The sequence below is a fragment of the Hesperophylax consimilis genome, chromosome 4, assembly GCF_061612785.1.
Source record: "Hesperophylax consimilis isolate HC1 chromosome 4, BYU_Hcon_1.0, whole genome shotgun sequence".
NCBI classification, from domain to species: Eukaryota; Metazoa; Arthropoda; class Insecta; order Trichoptera; family Limnephilidae; genus Hesperophylax; species Hesperophylax consimilis.
Genome location: NC_142839.1, coordinates 5,652,153 through 5,672,887, shown reverse-complemented (window position 1 = coordinate 5,672,887; position 20,735 = coordinate 5,652,153). Strand labels below are relative to the sequence as shown.

At 34.5% G+C, this 20,735-nt stretch overlaps 1 protein-coding gene across 1 annotated transcript in view; it reads right to left on the bottom strand.

Moving 5' to 3' along the window:
* Positions 1-20,735, bottom strand: part of LOC149424099 (uncharacterized) — a 357,901-nt gene that overhangs the window by 279,911 nt on the left and 57,255 nt on the right. The gene's annotated exons all lie outside the window — the stretch shown is intronic.

The window sequence follows — 20,735 nt, the reverse complement described above, 5'->3', positions numbered from 1 at the left end:
ACCGCACAAGAGTGCGAACTGCCCGGAGCCAGTTACTATGGCATCCCCTAATTCGGGAATGTTGAATCTGGTCATTAAACACGCTTCTTCTTCTTTTATATGGTGAAGGATGCATTAAACACGGCTAAAGCTATTTCAAGTATATATTAAGTATACGTTAGTCTACCTTTTTAACTCGAGCTCTTGCTCATTAAAAAAGGTGTAATCATGATCTTCATTGTATAATAAAAACAAAAAAAACTTTATGTATTTTATGTGACTTGTGTCTTTAAGATTAAGGTAGGCGACAAATTACGCTATACGCATCATGGCTTGGTCTATTTCAGCATATCTCTCGCCGTACACTACCAATGCGAATGTATGACGGCCGGCATAGTCCAGTGGTAACGCATTGGACTGCCATTCCGAAGGTCGCGGGTTCGAACCCGGCGTGCGCAAATAAATTTTATTTGATTAATTTGTGTTATTTCACAATTAATTAATTAAAATAATATATAGTATATTTGCGGCACGTTCCAGAGTGGAAGATACTACCAGTATCGCCCTGGTGTAAGACCACCATTCAGAATTGAAACGTTGCTCCAAATGGCTTTAGCCGTGTTTAGTGACTAGATCTGAATAGCCAGGTACTTCCCCACCTTCCTCTTTCCCTTCCCCACTTACCTTCAGCCTCACAACATCCCCCAATTGGGGATGCCATAGTCTCACTGGCTCCAGACGGGAGCAGTTGGGACTCTTGTGAGGTATTCACTATAAAAAAAATATTTAAAAAAATGACGAGCGATACGCTGAGATAGGCCAAGGCTTGAATTTAGACTCGCGATTCAATTGGACAACGTTTTTTATGTTTTTTTTGTTTCATTCTTCATCTTTCAGGCGTGTCTTTCCAGCGAAAATATTACGACAAACATTGAACCAAATGTTTGTGCAAACATCTAATATTGAGACAGGGCCACAATGTTTTGTTTTCCGTTACCGTCAGAAAACAAACCAAATTGGCCCCCCAATTTTTGTTTTTGTCGGATGTTTTGAAAGGTGACCGGATAAATCATCAAAATGATAATTCATCACATCTTTAAAAAGTTATATAAAGTCATGGAAAGTGATGAAACAAAAACTTTATCAACTGGGTTAAGTAGGTTAGGTTAGGTTTAAATTTGAATTTTTTTCATCGTTTCTAATGACTTTATATCACTTTTTAAAGGTGTGTTGAAATGTCACTGTGTTGAGTTATCATGGAACCGTTTTGAAAATATCTGATCGCTGGAGACCCGACTTTAATAATTATTATTAAATAAATAAATTATCCACCTGTACACCACTACATCAACCAGCGATTGTCTATTCATTTAAATTTAAATAATTAATTTTAAAATTCGTAATTCATACAAACGTGTTAAATTTTGTTTACAAAAAAAAGGAAATTCCTTGCTTTCTCAGTGTTTATTTAACTTTTATGTTCAACGGCCTCTGTGGTCGAGGGGTAAGACTCTAGACTGGCAATCCGGAAGTCGCGGGTCGAAATCCCGGGGCACCAGTATATTTTGTTTGATTAATTTGTGTCATTTCATAATTTATTCAAGTAAAATAATATATAGTATATTTGCGGCACGTTCCAGAGTGGAAGATACTCTCAGTATCGGCCTGGTATAAGACCACCATTCAGAAATGAAACGTTGCTTGAAATGGCTTTAGCTATGTTTGGTGACCAAATCTGAATATCCAAGTACTTCGTCATATTCCTCCTCCCTATCTCCTTCCCCTTCACACTACCTTCAGCCTCACAACATACCCAGATTGGGGATGCCATAGTCTCACTCCAATAACTCCAGACGGTTGGGAGCAGCTATTAAAAATATATATTATATACATATTATTTATTGGGAGATTTTGTTGGAAAACCGTTGTTACTTAAATTGGATTTTGCTGTATTTTTTTTTATTTTTTTTTTTATAATATTTAATTTTTATTTAATATTAAATTTACAATTACATGTTATTACATTACATTAAGATTATTTTCTTTTTATTACAGTACATCGTGATACACCTTTTTTTAGAGCAAATGCTCGTGTTAAAAAGGCGGAGAAACGCGTGTAAATAGTAATTTAACATATTTTTTCATAGAGTGTAATGATAATGAAAAGAATTTTTATTTTTTAATATAACAAAATAAAAATTTTATATGTAACAAAATTTTATCAAATAGAAAAGAGAAAAGGATGTAAAAGAAAGAAAGAGATAAGAATAAGAAATAAGAGAAAAGGATTTCAATATAATAATAATTGAGGGATTATATTGTCTTTTTAAGTATAAACGATTTTAATGTGCTATTGATATAGTGCTTTTATTGAGCTTTTGAATTTTTTATAATTCATTTCCAATCTTAAGTTAAGAGGTAATTGGTTAAACCATTTGACACTCTAATATATTGTTCAGAATAGAATAATTTAAATCCCTCTTGTAATTCTAATCAGAGTTTTCACAAGAAATACAGGTACGGTAGGGTGAGCACCTTCCTAAGATATTCCGGTTTAATGAAAAGTTGGACAACTTTATTTGTTCATATTCATACACCAACTTTATCATAATAATGAGTTATAGTCGACTAGCTGAGTAATTTGCAAAGAAACCTTGCGGGATTCGGGCGAAGTCAAATAATAACTTGGAAGGGAAACGTTGAGATGGAAATTCAATTTAAAACAAGCTGCTCGCAGAACTTTGATGTATTGGCCCCAGGTGGCCCGGCAAGTATTCTTGGTAGAAGGGGTTCATGATGAGACCAGGTCACAGCAAAAGGTAAAGATCTTTCTGGGCGAAGGATTTATACATGTTATTAACCAGCTGACGTGTACCCGGCGTAGCTGATGGTTATCCTTAGGAGATAAACTATATAGATATATATACCATGGCTGAATTTTATGTAGGACTTTTGAAGATATACAATTCTGGGAATAAATTCAGTTTATGGGAGTCACTCGAATAACCGAAATTGAACTTGATTTAGACTAATTTAGGGCTGGGGAATTCGAATTTTATATGGCAACACTTTTCTTTTTTTGGTTGGCACTTCTGAAATGTCAAACTATTAAATAGTCATTAATTTGATTTTCTTAAGTCATAGTTGATAAATAAAACATGGTTTCTATGTATCGCGTACGAAATTTCAAAACTCTATAACTCAGTTAATAGTGCCGACCCCCGCCTAATTCTTACAGATTCGGATTCCCCAGCCCTAAATTAGTCTAAATCAAGTTCAATTTCGGTTATTCGAGTGACTCCCATAAACCGAATTTTACCCCAATTCTGTTGTATTATTTTTTTTTAATTTTTTTTATACCATGAGCAATTTTTAAATTAAAGTAAAATAATCTATGTACATAAAAATGTAAATGTTCGTTTGTTCAAAATGTTAAATATCCAAAAGATCTTCACCGATTCAAAAAACGTTGTATTCGAATATGCGTGTGTTTTTATACTACCCATATTGTACAGATGTCACCTGTGACAGGTAAGGTATGTTTTTTGTTTTGTTTCTTGTTTCTCTATCTGCACACACAAACTGAGCCACAGCAACGCGTAGCGGGATACAGCTAGTTTATAATAAGACTAGTGGATCCATATTTCACTTAAGAGGTTTATAATACTATAATATAATTATTCACCATCTTCCTCCTTCAACAATGAAGGAGGAAGATGGTGAAATATAACAAAAAAAGTGCAACAAGCTTTGTGCTCGTAATCTGATGAAACGAGCAGTAGGTAATTAAACATGTTTCCGGCACAATTTTATCTCACAATACAACAATTTTATTTTTCAACAGTACCTACCGACCCATTATCCAGACTTGGCCTTCTCATGCCAAAGAAGGAGAAGTCTTCATAATCATAATCGCTTGAAAATAAATAAATAGGCATGCATCATCCCACGGAAAGCTAAATCCCGTCCTGTAAACGTTTATTGGAAAATATCACGTAGGTTCTAAAGGTGGCAAATGTTTCTTAGTACGTGACGTGAATTTGAATATATAGGTTAGGTATAGGTTTTTTACTGTCTGTGAGGTCCTGTACCCATACAGAGATATGAGCATTGCTAATGCATTAAGAATCTATTCAAATTATTCATAATCCGGTTAAAAACGGGATTGCAGGCGCTTAAAAAGAATTGATAGGTTTCCTGAAAAACCTTTAGTAAAATAAGAATGTATTATCACGATGTCGTAACTTGTGATCTTAAAAATTGTAATATTTTTGCATTTCGTCATTTTTTTTTGTTTATTTAGAAAAAAAGTAAATATTCACAAGAGATAAAAATATATTACATTTCATATCAGACATCACTTTTTTTTGTTTACCCAATTTGTAGAGAAATATTCTCGGGTCAAACTAGGGAGCTAGTCTATGTGCTTATATATAGATAATAATATGTACAGTTACAAAAATGGAAAAAAAATATTTTCAAAAATACTGTAAAATACTACAAAATATTGTACAATAAGAAAATTACAAATAATTATAGAAACAGAATATCAACAAAAATCAACGAAAAATAAACAAAAATATAAGCAACATAATGTATCTAAAAATCATCGATAAAAGTAAGTCAATCTTCTCTGTAAAAATACAACGAAAGTTTTTTTTTAAATTAAAAATAATTTTTCTCACTTTTTATTGTATCCGGTAAATCGTTAAATAACTTTGGGCCTATATATTCATGATGGTGTCATTATATATTATCAATGGTGTCATTATATATTATCAACGCAAATGCAGGTGCACGAACACGTGTTCCGATATATAAGGAATTTACTATAAGCCACAGGTTCAAATTCCGGCTTGCGCAAGTTTATTTTATTTGATTAATTTATATTTTTTTCAAAATTTGCTTATGCAGTTACTCAGAGTAAAAGGTACTCTTATTATCGACCTGGTGTAAGAGCACCATTCAGAATTGAAACATTGCTTGAAATGGCTTTAGCTGTTTGGTGACCAGATTTGAATAGCTATTTACATCCCCGTATTCCTCTTCCCATAAAAAATTATATAAATCGACAAGGAACCTTAAAATCTGAGATTGTACCAACGTATTTTACGTCTAAATTCTAAGGCAAATCGATTATGAAACAACAACCACCTACGTACTATAACTGAATACATCTGATTATATCGATGTTATAAAAAAACATAACATTCAACATGGATATACCTTTAAAAGGAGAACTATGGCATAACAACAGCTGTGTGGCATGGCGAATAAAAAAATAATAAAAACCCATTTCAATCCAAATCTGGCAGACTGATGGATAGTTGGATAGGGTTCCGTGGAATACAATATTAAAGGTGCATCCGACTGTGTTCACCGCCACAGCACAGGAAAACTGCAATTCACAAAGAAGCGGTATAAACTGCCATAATACGAGTAGAGTGTAAATCAATAACTCCTGGGACCAGCAGACAGGAACACAATAAAGTTGTGTACTTTAAATTATTTATAACGGGCGTGAGGAATATGTATTGTCGTTGTTTTGAAGCAGTACGTTAGAGATGTGTCTTGGGATTCATTTTTAAAGCAAATAAATACTGTGATGTGCTTACAATTTTCGACATTGTTTCCAACCTAAGCTTACCCAACGCAACCGATTAATTTTATCGTGCATACCTCATTATAAAATTTTACGACATTACTGAGAATGACTAGGTAGTTAAGTGAAAAGTGGACCTCGCGTCCAAAAAGCATATTTCTAACTTTTTCTAATTTAATAAATCAAAACCAAAATTTCCTCTGAAATCATAATATTTTTAGTTAGGTTCTTTAATACGTACCTACACAATTGTAAGCCACATTTTTAATGCATTTAAAAAAATCAAATAAGGAATTATGCAATTTTTCCAAAGAAACGTCAGATGAAACGTCTCAATGAAAATTCTTTTTTCTAACTTTCTTCATGCAGGTAGGTACCATAATATTCATTATTCCGATTTGATAGATCGTGGAAGGATCCAAGCTCATGCGAACTCTGGGGAAAATATGAGTCTCTTACGTTGGCCTTGGATTATTTTATAACAATCTTCCCAACATGTCTTCTATTGAATGCTTGGTGTAACTCTATGATAACTTTTTGGCACGGAGGCTCCATCGAAGCTAGCTTCTCAAAAGCTGGGCATACTGTAAAGAATACCCAACTGCTGACACAGCAAAAATCGCAAAGTTCACCCCACTGTTGAATTTGGCATTTACCTCTGTTCAGGAGTCCAAAAACTCTAAACTCTGCAGAAACGGGCGGTCCGTTCGATAGATTCCTCCATCATAACAAACGGATTGCATAGACCTCGTCAGGTGGGAATGCTGTCCTTGTTCTATCGGTATCTCAGTGACGCTAGTTCCAAGGAACTAGCGTCATTAATTCCTTCGGCACCGGCAAAGGCTCTCTCAACATTTGCACAAGGTTGACATTTGTCGACAAATTTCAGATTTACTACCACTCGTTCTTGCGTTCAACAGCTCGGCTGTGGAACGAATTGACTGTTTCTGTGTTTCTTCCTAAAAAAAATCAAGTCTCCTCATTTTGCACGCGATCTTCCATGGTTATATCATTCATACGCTTCAGCAATCTCATTTCCACTGCATTCAATCAAAGTTAGTCCTTCATCTGCCAGTTCCGCGCCTCGCTGCCACACATCAGACTCGATATCAGAATCTCCGACTGTGGTTTGCAAACCTCGAAGTTTTATTAGCGATTACTGCATTCATCCATTCATTGAATTAACTGCATTAAATTAATCAGAAATAAATAAATAAAAATAACATTCACGACGACCAGGATATTCAAAGATAACATTGTGGTTGCAAGTTTACTGACATTTAGAGTTCCTACGGACACCACACCTGACATCACCACCCAGATAAAGGGTACTATCCACAACTCAACTATCCACCGGATAAGATAATGCGTAAGGTCTAGTTGAATGGAAACGCATTCATGATGCACACAATCGTGAGCTGCATGCAAAACAAATACTAGGTACAACTTGACTAATGCTTTACCGTTACTGTTCTTTGTCATGTTGATAGTACTACCGTAGTTTTATAACCCATCTGCAATGCAAACTGAAGCGGCATAATACATAATTAAATAGTGAGACTTCCTTAGAGAAATTTAAATTACATAATCGACACTAATGTAACTGGCTACTACAATACTGATTTATACTTTGAATGAAATTAATAAAGCATACATACTATTGCGTACATCTTTACCACTTTGCTGATGCGTTGTGTGTATTTATAAACACGTTTTTTTAAATATTTTTACGTACTAACTATACAAATATATTTTTACAAAACGTAATAACACATATAAATTTCAGTTGATGCAATATAATATTAATTGAGGCCGATGGAATAGTGGACGTTTAATTATTAAATATTATAATTATTGCCATTATGTTTTATCTGCTCGATATTAATTCCTAACGAGAAAATTTCCCCGTTCAATCATGAGATTAAAGGATTATTTCACCATCCACTTGACAAATTTTCCATAGATTAATTACATTAATAAATAAACAAATAAATACTCGCAAACGGTAGAACATTCGGCTAACTTATCTGATATATAGACACTATTCATATGTTCGAGTACCGAATAGTAAACAAGAACTTTATAAAAAAATAAGCTACCAAGAGGATGGTGAAATATCCCCTAAAAAGTAATTATTTAATTGATTTACGTCTTTCGGTGCTTTTACATAAAAAAGTAAAAGAAAATGAATCAACGTAATACACGTAAGTTACCATCAACGGAACCGAATTTATTTCCAAACCTGTGGACTGGGGAACTAGTGAAATAGTTTGTTTTAGATGAATAAACAAAGAACAACTCAGGAAACTCGTGTTAGTGTTTGGTACACTTATTGATTATTGGAACGTTATTAGCGTAGTTAAGTCAGTTGCATCCATTAAGATCGGATAAAACAAATATTTCAATTAAATTAACATAATTATTTTTTTCAATGGGTATGGATAGTTTTAAATTGATGAACCTTAAAAATTTGTGTTGAACTTTCTCAATGTTAATTTGATGTGTTTTATAGGGGATCGGATAAATCATCCAAATGATAATTCATCACATCTTTAAAAAGTTATATCAAGTCATGGAAAGTGATGAAACAAAAACTTTATTAACTGGGTTAAGTAGGTTAGGTTAGGTTAAAAAATTAATATTTAATCGTTTTTAATGACTTTATATCACCTTTTAAAAGTGTGTTGAATAGTCATTGTGTGGAGTTAGCATGGAACCGTTTTATAGTATGGGGTCCGAAGAGTGGAATTGTATTCTTAATTACTTCTTACCAAGGCAGTGAAGAGAATCTTAAAATAATAGAGAGACTAAAAATAGTAAAATCTTTTACCGCTCTTAAAATAAATCCCAAACATAGCATATCCTTATTTGTTGCTTCATTAATGTAATGGATATTTTCATATTACGTCATCTTGTAAATAATTTAACACCTTTTAGGTATAATATAATAGATTAACCAAAGTTGGATTACAATCATAATATATGTAATCCTACAATCAGTTGCAATTTTGTCAAAGCGTTCAGAAGTGCCGCGTTTAGGCAATCATTATTGCTGTTAAAGGTTCAATTATTAAATACTAAACGATAGTCGACCGGTCGGTGGCCGAGTTGACGTCGCGTTTGGGTCCAACCCAGACGCAGTGTGTTCAATTCCTCGGCTGGCTAGTCCTCCATCACAACACAAGCAACATTTTCAGCTTACTGTGGTGGTAGTAGGAGATTTTCAAATATTGTCAGGTTATTCGTAACCCGGGAATGTTTGTCTTTCTTTAAAAAAAAATATATATATATACCTATATATAATTTCGGATGTGATTTCAGCACATATAATGAATTTATGCCGCCGTTCTTAAGCTCGTAAGTGGTGTAATTTTAAATTTGTCGCGTTCCAAGCAGATAATCGGTGTTCGATTCTCGACCGTGGCATTTTGTTTTTAATTTAATTTTTTTACAAAAAAAATCGAAATACGTTATTTTAAATAAATTGTATAAACCTTATAACTCCGCAAAAAACATTATTTAAGATTGTGTCATGGCATTGTAATTGTAGAGAAAGCAGTTATATTCGTCAATAGGTGACTCAATTTATGACTACAAACAAATATCATCACAAGTGAAGCATCACGGCAATGTTTTAAGCACCATCAAATAATGGCAAATCGGTTTTCAAGAAAACACACACCTCCGCATTTCATGTCGTCGTATTGGTAATAAATTTCAACATTTCCCTGAAAGGGGTACCAACTTACGCAACCATCCGCCGGCGAGTGAGTTCCGGATCGATCCCTCATGTTGGGCAAGGGCGGGGGCGGCGGTACTTTCACTGCTGCGCCGCCGCCCCCTCCCGCCCTGGCGCCACCCTGACCTGACTTTGATATTGTCCCCGTTAGGGAGCCGCCATGCGCAGGCGTAGCCCGCCCTCGGACCACCCGCCCCTTTCCCTTAACCGCCCACTGACTAAGCAAGGATCAAAGAGAACTACGCGTTTAATGCATTCTATTTGAGGCTATGTAATGTAATGAACAGATCCAGTATTGTCCCAGAGAAAACATAGTATTCAAAATGTGTATCTAAACATGACAACTCGAAGAGCCGGTACTACAAGCGCAAGTCAGTAAATAAAGAGTAATTTGAGAAGGATAGGTACGGGATATTGCACTGCAGATTGATTAAATAGAATATTGATCCGATGTTATAAAAGAAGGAAGAAACCTAAGCGTGCATCACATCGTACCATAGTAAGTGTGTTCGTAAATGTCAAACCGCATGTATGTATGGCGATATAAAATTAGCCTAGAAATATTTTTATTAATCATTACTTCGTATTGTGAAAGTATAAATTAGAATGAGAAGCTGACAGTTTATAATATATCTATCTGATTTGATTTTTATATGAAAATGTTGCACCTTTCTATTCACCTTTCTAGGTTCAATGAATATGATATGTATCGCTTTAAATGGCTTGCAATGATTGAGTCCATTAAAATGACTTAATTTCAATGTATGGTCTCGAAAAGAACTTCAGTGTAACTTTAGGGCGATATTTGCATTACTCGTAGGTAGGTATTAGGTGTCCTTTCGATGTAAAACTTGGGCCGTTATAATAATGTCCGGACAAGGTTGCTGCAACAGAAAAACCTTTACATCACAACAGGTTTTTTATGTAAATACCGCACAAGAGTCCGAACTGCTCGCAACCGCCTAAAGCCAGTGAGACTATGGCATCCCCAATTGGGCTATGTTGTGAGGCTGAAGGTAGGGGGGATGGGAAGGGGGCGGGGAGGAGGATGGTCGGCGAGTATCATTGTCTGTTCGATGACATGATTCTATTGGGAATAATGCACCTACTCCTATTTTATCTTATTATTGTTCGACATGGTATTACGTGTCTAAAAGACCTACGGCCGTTCAATAAATGTGTCCACACACATCTGCCCTGAAGATAATGTAATGCTGTCCGAAACATCGGCTAGTTTAGTTTATTACTGTCTGTATCTATGTTTTTTCAATAAAAAATAGCAATAACAATTCAACAGACCTTTAAAAGTGATATAAAGGCATTACCCATACCCCTAACCTATTTAACATTTTTGACACTTTTCATGACCTTATCTCACTTTTTAAAGCTATGTAGAATTTTCATTTTGTTGAGTTATTTGGTCACCTATATTGCAATATGACGAAAATCAAAGTATGTACTTATAATTACATTGTTATTCGGTGCCGTATCTGTCAAAGATCGCAGATATAAAAAAATATGTACTACAAGAAAAACTACCGAATATCAACACGTGCAATAAATTCACAACACTGTAAACCAATAAAACCTTGATATCCCGACATAAATAGTAAATGAGCATCGCAGTCTTCTGAATGGCGTCTTCAGTAAAGACGTTGTGGCCCTGGGTACTGGGAATAGAAGAGTAAAATCGAAAGCGAGGTCCCGCCACGAGGTTCGTGGAGCCTGTTTCCACTTTCTACCCGAGCTCCCTTCAATGCGCCGCACCACCCCACACATCCTTAATCCTCGATGTGGTAGTGAGTGTCTGTACATAATATTACATAACTGTATCTGTATATGGTATAAGGCTCTGTAAGGTGGTGGATGTGTTTGGTGCAGCGGGGAGGCTCAGCGATAGTACCTCCTAACTACCCCACCCCCGTACGAAGATAACCCTAGACAAGGGTAATGGCATTTGCAGTATCGGTCGGAAAAGAATATTGTTATTGACGGTTGTTTGTGAAGGATAGTATAGAATTAGATTGAGGTATAAAATAAACGTTGCGATAGGGTGGTTATTATCATTTATAAAATACAATTGAATGAAGAAAGGCGTTTACGGGGAATATTGTGTGACGCATGGGAATGGAAAAAGACGTCGGGGTGTTCCAAGAAACTTTACTAAAAGTATAAAATATTCGAGGCAAGTCGTAATCAGTGGAAATAGTAAACATTAGGTAATGATTAATGCAGATGAAGCAAGAACTGCTCTAAAGAAGTGTGTGTACTATTTCATCTGCATATATTGTGTGATGAAGTAGAAAGGTTTTCGGTGGAGATATAAAAGCAGTCAATAGTAAATAATAATGTGTATAAACCAAGGATTTAAATAGATATTACCTATTACAATACTACCGGTTAGTTCAGAGGCCCCCAAACTTTTTTTGTCTCGTAGACAACGTGCCGATTTTTTTATGTTTTTAGGTAGACCCCCTGCTTTCCTAATATTGTTTTCTTTACAAATTCATCGACTTAAATGTGTTTTTGAAGCTGACACTTCTGTATACACTTTAGAGAAGAAACTTTTAAAATAAAACGTGTGTTTTTTATAGTTAAACATCAAGTAAAATACAAAATAAAAAATCGAGTAGCATTTTGTTAAATAAACAAAAAAAAATAATGAGGTGGACGAGCCCGATGATTTGATATCAAAATTTCAATGTTTGGCTTCAATTTAGGCAGGTTTAACGTTAGATCTCCTCGAACAGTAATTTTTTCTAAGGAGATAGGTAATTATTATGAAACCCTATGACCCTTTCTTTTCTCCAAATTGCGCATCTTGAAATGTGCAAATGTGCACAACCAGGACGCCAGGCACATTCGTTGGCACATTACGAGACAAGAAAGATGCAAGACAGGAAATGTTGGATGGTTTGCGAGGAATAACATGACCAACGTGGTACGCTGACCTTGTATGGAATAATGAGAACCTCGAGTGCCTGAAAAATTTCGTCAAGTGCTGGGTAGAGAGATGGCTTGTGCTCAGAGTCGCTGATTTAGACTAAACTCATATTTGTTTCAGGTGCTGCGTGTATTCTTTATGTCATCCCCGAAATCTCTTCTTTACTTTATGTGTATAATTTGAATTGTTAAAATTATTACTAGTGTTATTCTTCTCACGCTTTTCAGCATTGCCACGCACTTTCTACTTGTATCGCTGTTATACAACATAATACAGTCTATGAACCTAGGATACGATGCTAGACTAATTGCTTGTCTTATTTTCCTGGTGTTTTTGTCTTTATTTCTTTCTCTATTGTTTTTCTAGCTTATTATTATAACCACAAAACACTGTCAATGCGATGCTGATGACATCGTTTTGAAGTATTGTTCTTGAATTTATATTTTATTTTTGCTGTTTCTTAAAGGTCTTGCAGTCTCCAGTTTGTTGATGAACAACTGAAAAACTGCACAACTTTGACTACCTTAATGTTGTTATGATTTTTATTTATTTTTGTTTCGTTCAACGGCGTACGAAAACCGATTCTAGATTGATCAAGGCTTAGTTAACTTTGTTTATCCTTCAGTTATGCTAGAAATGAACTCCAAAATTTTCTGAATCGTTCATCACCCCACCTAGGGGGTGGGATAGACCAGTCCCCGCATTAACCCATGTGATTCCCCGAGAAAGCTGTCTAGCGACCCGCCTGCGCCTCCCTCATCGCCATGAACTGGCCTGAGGTATAACCACCCGGATACGGTGCCCTTCCGCCCTGCCTCTGGTGACCCAATGATCATTTTTTCCTCAGGGTCTTCGGGCATCTTTCCCCTCTCTCCTACTACTGTTCGTCGAGGGCCAATCGGGATGCCGGCTAAGGGACTCGGAAACCGGGTCTCGCTTGCGGTCTGGCTGACCGCTGAGTTCGTTCTCATTGGGAGTGCCCGGCGAAAGCAGTTAGCTGTCTTAGGTACGCGATAACGGAAGTTCATAACCTTATATAATTACATAATTGATTTCAGATCCCCTTTTTTGGTCTTTTACACTATCTTGTATATTACTCGTCTGTTTTCAGATTGCGGTGTCTGTAATATTATACTAATTATGCAAGCACTTGCATAGTGCTTGCTAACCCCGTATGAAGGGACATTGGAGGGTCGTTATAAAAAAATCTAGCTTCGTTTAGTAAAAAAAAATAAGAGTTTTGACGTTTGCGGTGAAGGAGGAAACCCTATATTTCCTTATAACGCCATTAGTGGGGTCCACTCCAATGTTATGAAACCTCTTTTCACGAGGTATGATGTTGGAAAAGCTATCAGAAACTTTCTCGCGATAGTCCATAATGCGGGGTATGTAACAGGTTTGTCTCTCTGAAGCCAGAATTGCTGATATCCCTTTCTAAACGGCACCCTAAGTATTTCGTTGGTGATTAATCTGGTCGGATCTTCTTGTAACATGACATCAGTTTCTTAAGTGTCATCGTATGAATTGATAATCCACTGTGGGATTTCCATAGACAATACATCATCAAACCTAGTTGCAAGGTCTGTGTGAAGGACATTTAAATGTTGAACGTAGGCTGAAATGTCATCATCCTGGCAGTTTGTCTATGTGTATGGACGGAACGCGTGGCTACTGGTATCAAATGTGCAAGTTTTTTCAGGTACTGCGACTACAAAGCGAATAGCCTGCTTACAAAATTTTATGAAATATACGTATGTATATTTCTATATATAAATATACATATAATTAGGAAGTGTGTATATCTATTATAATAAAGTATTACGTAAGTGCCTACACAGGTATTATCTGTGTTAGGTAGATTAATACATGAACACCAAAGCACCCCAATTTTTTTTTCACTATCATGGACCCCCTACAAGTCGAAGTCTACCTCTGGGGGTCGATATAGACCACTTTGGGAATGAATTGGTCAGCTCGCCCCAAGACTTTGAACCAAAAGGTTGTTTTGCAAAGAAAATTGAAAATTAATTTTAAATAACTGTGACATTTTAAACGAATATTTTAGGTAAATTAAATATATATTCTTCTTCTACAACTAACAAAACAAAACAAAACACGATAAAAGTTTTAATATTATTTTAACACTCGCAATGAATCAGTAATCACGTAGAAGTATTTATCTAACATAGGACCACTAATTCATCATGATTTTTTACTAATTATTTCATAAATATTTACATCTTATAACAGTAATGGATACCACCACGAAATAACAGTTTCAAAATTAGAAATAAATAATCAGTTTACCTTTTCAAAGTTACGTCAAACTGATCGAGATAAAAAATTAATTGCGTCAAATATGTTGTGATGAAAACGCTCGATGATAGAGCTCAGTACAGATCTCTACCATTTTATTTTCCTTGCGATCATATATCTGGATTTGAATAAAGGTATTCGTAGAAAGATTCGTGGCTCATATTCATATATTATTATGATAACGAAAACGAGTACTCGTGCCGATATAGGGCACGAACATATAAAAATAAAGGTTTCATTAAAATTATTTCGATGGCAACACAAACAACAACAGGCAGCCTCATTTCCACAGGTAACAGAAGTAGAGGATCGAAAGGAGATAACGTTGTATTTAGTCTATGAGATAACTAGATAAATTGTACGAGTGGTCGCAGATTGCATGCATATTGTTTAGAATTAATGGCAGGTGTTTTCATGGTGGACGGGTTAGATTGAATTGGATAACTTTTCCCGTGTAGAGTTCATCCCTTATTAACCCACATACAGCGGATTACCAGATTATCAGACTTCCGCACCGTACTAAGCCATCATACAAATACGTTATGCAACAAACCTACATCAAACAATAAAAATAATGATAAATAAATAGAGTGCGAAAATCATATTTAAACAATTGCAAATTGTGCATCATTTTAACAATAAAAAATTGAGTCATAATATAACAATTTTAAATTGTGTCACAATATAACAATTCCAAATTGAGGCACAATATTTGAATTCCAAATTGTGTTCCAATATGACAATAACAAATTGTGTTACAATATAACAAGACATAATAGCACAATATTGAAATTTTGTTACTTTGAATTGAAATATTATAAAGTATAATATGTAGGTTTAACTACCCTTATGTACATTAACCTTTTTGAAAGTATACAGTCTTAGAACGCAGAGAATATTTTCTTTATTCTTGATAATCTTAACTTCTTAATCTACATAAAGCGTCTGTCTGCGTATGTTTGTGCTCGCAAAACTCTAAAAGTAGTACACTGATATCGCTGAAAGTTTGTTGTTATTAGTGACAGGAGTGTTTCGAGAGTGGTTAGAATTGTATAAGAAGTCGGTGATGCCTGAGGAATACTTAACGCAATATCTTTGCACCGGTTTGAGATAAGGATATCGAATTAAAGTCGAAGTAATGTAGTTATGTAATTTGTAACAGTAATATTGTGGTATACAGTAGTGAATGGTGAAAGAAATCGGAGACGCTCGAGAAAGAGATTAGCAGTGGCGAAGCATTGCGGGGTACACTAATACTTATTATTTCATACAGCGTAGTAGTCTACGGGTGTATTTTTGCATCGTATATATTCAAAGTACGCGACCAGGGCTTTATAATAAAAACAAATTTTATTATTTATTATCCGTCCGGCACACCATTACACAAGCAAGGGTATCTTTAAAATGATTTAACTGTACCTATACGAAATACTTGATTAAAAATTCATTGGAAATGACTAGAGATAATATATTAGTTCTAGACAGACTAGAGGTCTTTTTTGTTTTCATGCAAGACGTGTGAGAATGAAAAGGATGATCGTCGATGACGTACGTAAGGTACCTCTCTCTGGGATTACCAGTGCTACACAGAGAAATGAGTATTGCTGATTTATTCAAAATTAAAAATTATTCCTAATCCGGTTAAAAACGGTATTTCAGGCCGTTTCCTGATGAAATATTGGTAAATTCCTCCTATATCGGAACACGTTTTCATGCTCCTGCAATTGCCTTGATAATATATAATGACAAAATGCGAAAATATTAGGATTTTTATGTGATCTGTGAAACTTATCAATTCATTCGTTAAGGGTCTGCAATCCCGTTTATAACCAGATTACGAATAATTAGAATAAATTCTTAAAAATTAGCAACTAATTTTTCTCCGTGTATTCTAAAATGGGTTTTATAGCTCATGGTTTTTTTTTAAATTTATTTAATACTACTCTTCCAGAGAAGCATTAGCTTGTGGTTGGAAGAGGAGTGTACATTATATTATTGTAGATATACATATAGAATCAAGAGAAGTAGGAAAAAAATATATCGTAAGTAAGATGTACCTACTACTAGTAGCTATAATATATTTATAAAAACATGATGTAATTAGTTTCTGGAATAAAGACCATTATTATTATTTGTATTAATATGTATACTATATTTGGAGAAGAAGTTGCTTCTTAAGTAGAATATTTACTATTCATTTTTTTGATAATTTATCTTTAAAATATGTTTTAAATGCTCAAAGCTTGGCTTTTGTCGTTTATGATTCTGATTTCCTCATGGAGTTGATTGAAAAAGGTTCTTCCTTGGTATGTATAGTAATTTTGTCCAAAGGAATTGTTTAATTTTGGACACGGAAAAATGTATTTAAGTCGAGTACGGTTTTCAGTTAGAAATTGGTACTTTTCTTTTTCTTTTATGATTTGAATGATAGAATTTTGAATGTACAGAATTTTAAAAGGAGGTACTTGAAATTCTTCGAATAAGCGGTCTGTTGGATAGTCCGAAGGTTTGCTACGTAGCATGATATAAAATAATAAAAATAAACCATTTTTGTGTAAATCAAGTTAAAAACTAATTGTAGGTTCGTCTACCACCTCCGCGTATGTTACGCCTGTTATACAATCTATACAGACACACATAATGCAACTAAAAGGGCAGTAGACAGTTGCTAAGTACGGTGTCATTCATTATAGTCATGTGTTATAAATATTACAAAGGATTATAGCACGAAACGCAATCGATAGGACAATAGCATTGACGGTTTAGCTCTCCGGCTAAAAATGCTGAAGTCACCGGTACAAGCGAGAGCCATTATAATTAACAATGAAGGCTGTCCGGCCGTTTGTTGCATCACAAGGTATAAATCCATTGTTGGCCTAACAGGCTTAGAGCATTTCCCTTGTTATACTCCGCGACAGACACTGTAGTGGGTTGGGTCGGTTACGAACTAAACAAATCCTCTTGCTTATGAAAGTTTCGCATTTTATAACAGACTTTAGTATTTATAAAACAACGATCGACTTTTTTACTATAAAAATATATTAGTAAAAATTATGCAGAAAGGAAAAATAATTAAAGAAATATTAAGTTTTTTCACAGAGGTTTTACAAAAAATTGGAATAACATATAGAAAAGCAAGCCCTTAATTGAAAAGAAAATGATTAAATATTTACTTATTCATCACCCCCTGAAATATCGCAGTACCACACTTCATATTATATAGGTACACATACCTATGTGTACCTATATAATATTTTATAGTATGTTTGGCAAAGCGTTATCGGGTAGATCCCTTACATACATCTATTAAATATTTAATTATTTATCACCCCCTGAAGTATAGCGGTACCACACTGGGTAGGTATGTGTACCTGTATAATATCTTATAGTATGTCTGGAAAAGCGTTATCGGGTGGACTATTGACTAAAATAAATATATTATAGTAAAGTTTTTTTATTAGTTAGTCCCAACCGTCTGAAGCCAGAAAGACTGAGACATCCGCAATTACCATTTCAAGCAACGCTTCAATTCTCAGCTCCTTTCATTTGATTATATACAGGGAGTCCGGTGGTAAAATGCGCTAACTTCGGGAGGTGATTTTACATGATAATAGAAACAAAAAAGATAAATACATAACTTTTTTTGAAAATCCAAAGATTATTTTCACAAAAATATTTTTCCATAGAAGAATATTTATTTTCCCATACAAAAAACTTTTTTTTTTTTATTAGTAAAAAAAAGATACATGATTTACATTACACAATATTGAATATAGTACAGTTATTAATTACATAATATATGTATTTGATGTACCCCCATAAATAAGCAGGGCTTGTGTGTATGGGGGTGTTTTTATATTGGTTTATATTTGATATTATTCAGTTCAACTGTTCGGAATACTTTTTAAGGTGGCTTTTGAATTCGTTTATATTTGTATTCTTGTTTCTAATTTTTTCTGGTAATGAGTTAAAAAATTAACTCCCGAGATATTCATGGTTGAACTGTCCTATTGTTTTTTTACATTTAGGAGTAGGAAGTATGGACGTTTGTCTAAGATTTCTGTTATTTTTAAAGGGTGCAATTTTATTTTGAATATTGTTTTTATAAATTTGTAATGTTGCATGGTAGAAGTATAATGCACTTAATTTTCTGACTTTAAATTGTTTGAATAAAAGTTCGAAATATAATAAAATTTGTATAATAAAAATTTACTTAACTTCTTATCCTAAAAACGACCCTCAAACCTTGCTATCGTGTAGAAATCCCCCGAAATTATACATTATAATTATTAATAACTACTAGTTTTACTATCAGTTTATAAATTGTCCATGATTTTTGATTCTTGCATATATTTTTGATTCTTGAATACATTTTTGATTTTTGCTAATATTTTTGATTCTTGAATATATTTTTGATTTTTGTTAATTTTTATTTATTTATTTATTTATTATTGGATAATTTGTATAGCGCCGCTTTTGTGAGATATCACCTCAGGGGCGCTTTACAGTTGATGCAGGTATTACAGAAAATATAAATATTACAAAAATAGAGTGAAGTTAAGTTAAGTAAAATGAAGTATAGGAACAGGTGACACGAAGATAGAAGATGGAGACTCTGCAGCGAGAATCCTAGGTGGTGAGGAAACTGGGCCAGCTGCTGCAGCGAAAGAGACCACCGCGTCCACCAACAGTGCCAGCACGAGGTTCGTCATCCGTCCAGGTATGTGTCTGCTGCTAATAAAGCGCTGACACACTATCCTCTCACAGATACCAGACCTTGGCAGCACCGCTGTGAAGTTCTACGAAGATAGAAGATGGAGGCTCTGCAGCAAGAATCCTAAGTGGTGAAGGAACTGGACCAGCTGCTGCAGTAAGAGAGTCCACCGCGTCCAACAACAGCGTCCATGTATGTGTCTGCTGCTAATAAAGCGCTGACACCTCACATAGATAAAAGACCCTGGCAGCACTGCTGTGACGTTCGGCAAGTCCATCATTTATCTCCATGTAATCCTGTTCCTGGTAATTGTTGAAGTGGTGCATTCTGTCCGCAATAAAAAGCGACGTTTGGGTAATAAATTATACTGGGCTTAGTAAAAAAACTTGCAGGGCCAAGCTTGCCCAGTTTCCGAGAATTTTGTTGAAAACATCTGGAGTGCATTTACCGATCGCCGTTCGTTTCGAATGTCCAATATTTTTGAGCAAATTTCCGATTATTTATTCACTTTTAAAACACTGCACTCAAATCACATATTATAAAGTTCTAATAATTATTAAGTTTATTTTTATTTAAGTTCAAATGTTGATTGATTGATTTTAAAAATAATTTCAAAGGGATGTTGCCTCATTTCCCTTGAAAATACTAAAAAAACACAAAGCGGTTGGAGGAAGCGTTAGGACGCGTCCTGCTGCCACGAATGGCGCTATACTATATTTTTGATTCTTGCATATATTTTCGATTCTTGAATATATTTTTGATTTTTGTTAATATTTTTGATTCTTGCATATATTTTCGATTCTTGAATATATTTTTGATTTTTGTTAATATTTTTGATTCTTGCATATATTTTTGATTCTAGCGTATATTTTTGATTCTTGGATATATTTTTCATTCTTGAATATATTTTTGATTTTTGCTAATATTTTTGATTCTTGCATATATTTTTGATTCTTGAATATATTTAAAAAAATACATTTATTTGAATTTCGATTTTTTTTCTTCTTGAATGAATGAAAAATTAATGAACGAAAAAATAGAATCTTGGATGTGGAACTTTATCTACTTCCCGAAATCCGATCGATCTTAAACTAGGTAAATAGACATGTTGTCGATAACAATGCATTCTGTCAGTTACGTAACACACGCAGAGACCTACGCATTTCACTGAAATCGGATTACATTACAGTAAATATACGAAATAAATGTCGTTCCTACCAAATCGGAATATGGCGAGGTTGTTAGAGTTGTCGACTTCAGTTCCTGGATTGAAAGGTTCAACCCTACGACAATAATTTGTTTAATTATTGAAGACAAGATTAGCAATTCTTAAACGAATATTTGAAACAGAAAAATCAGAATAAGATATCACCAATACGGATCGGATAGATCCTAAATCTTCCACACATTTTCAACGGTATTCATAGTTTGTAAAAACACC